The sequence below is a fragment of the Lottia gigantea genome (genome assembly GCF_000327385.1).
Source record: "Lottia gigantea unplaced genomic scaffold LOTGIsca_516, whole genome shotgun sequence".
Lineage (NCBI taxonomy): Eukaryota > Metazoa > Mollusca > Gastropoda > Lottiidae > Lottia > Lottia gigantea.
The window spans coordinates 27,856-29,681 of record NW_008709772.1 but is presented as its reverse complement, the minus strand read 5'-3'; positions in this window follow the sequence as shown (position 1 = coordinate 29,681).

The window sequence follows — 1,826 nt, the reverse complement described above, 5'->3', positions numbered from 1 at the left end:
GTCACCCTTTCTTGTATCACATCTTCACAATCAATATCAAGCTATTACAAACTTCATCTTATACCTTGACTGCAATAGTCACCTTTATTGTATCACATCTTCACAATGTCAGGCTATTACAAACTTCGTCTCATACCTTGACTTCAGTAGCAGAAGCACCAATTAGCGAAACGACAGAAAGGCTGTAAACTATGGTTGGCACAGGAGGGGTTTGGCCCGATTTTATCACCATCAGTTTAAAAAATGCCTGGTGCTATTGCTGAAAATGGTGGCATTTTACGATAACATCGGCATCTACATGTACAAACCATATCAGAACGAGATAAATTGTTTGCACCAGTTTGTCAAAGGGACATTCCGCTTTTTTTGTAGGTCAAATGTTTTTTAGCTCAAATTTGTGAAAATTATAAACCGAAATCTTCAGGTATGTATGTCAAATTGCTAAAATCAACAAGGGCAATAACTCATACTAATTATTTTGATTCTTCTGATTTTCAAATATGTTTCCTACATATTCTTAAGGCTTCAACTAATAATATCCAGGTCAAATGTATTGAAATAGTATTGTAGATGATCAGGTCTAAATGTTCTAGTGCTGGACAGTGGTCTACTTAAGACTAGCTGGTAGTCGCTGGACCACATCCTAGAATTTGTAGCAATATTGTTGAAGAAATTGTTCAAATAAACTTATGCTTCCTCTTGTTGTTATCATGATAAGATAATCCCTTGCTTCAATACAATAAATTAATCTCCCCTCCCCCCTCAAATGTCATTTGGTTGCAAATTAAAGATTGACATGTCCACAGAAAATCTCATTGGTTTACATATTAAAGAATTCTGGCTACATGCATAATACTAAGACACGTGCCTACAAGTGATAGATGATATCCAATCACTACTTGATAATCTTCCTCTGATTATCTTAAATAGGTAATCTCCCTTCTTAAGACACGTTCAATGATAAGTAATCATGATTGAGAGTAAACCAGGTTCTCTATATACACTTGAGGCAGACGTGGATAACAGAGAAAAAAAAATAAAAACGCACCCGTATTGCATTACATATGTCTGCATGAAGTCTCAGAAACCGAATTGTACCACTGCATGAGCATAGATCCTAGACCGGATTAGTTGGAAAGTCCAATTCTCTGTACTGCTATTAACCTATTATTAAACTTCAGACCCAAACCGAAATGTCAATCTTAAGTTTGCAACCAATGGCATTTTAGGGGGGAGGGAAGATTAACTTATTGCATTGAAGCAAAGCATTACTTTGTCATGATAACATCAATAGGAATCTTAATTTTATGTTCACTATTTCAACAATCAAATTCTTTATTTCACAATATTTCTTTAAATCAGTCTTTATTACCTTAGACATTTCTGTCTATCAATAACTCTTTTCAAATGCACACCGTCGGCCTGAAAGATTAACGAAATGCATTTCCGTTAATCAAATTACTAAGAATCCTTTATAAGGCCGTTTGCAACGCTCATCGTCATCATATCATCGATGATTTCCCAGCGTATGGAACTAAGGTAATATTTTCTTCTAGTCTTGGCTTTCGTCTCACTTTCTATACTTTGCATACAATTAAATATTGTTTAAACTAGAAGCATTCTATCTGACACAATTGCATAATTGGTCGCGTCAGTCTTGTTAATTAAGCCAGAGGATTTCCAATAGTAATACTCAATTAGGCGACTTTAAGTCTGGGCCTGGATTAGCTGGAATATACACTTCAATGCCCATTCTGTGTATTACTATTAACACGTGTCATAGTGTAGCTGCCTTCATATACCCCTGTCTTTACTTTGTCATTAAC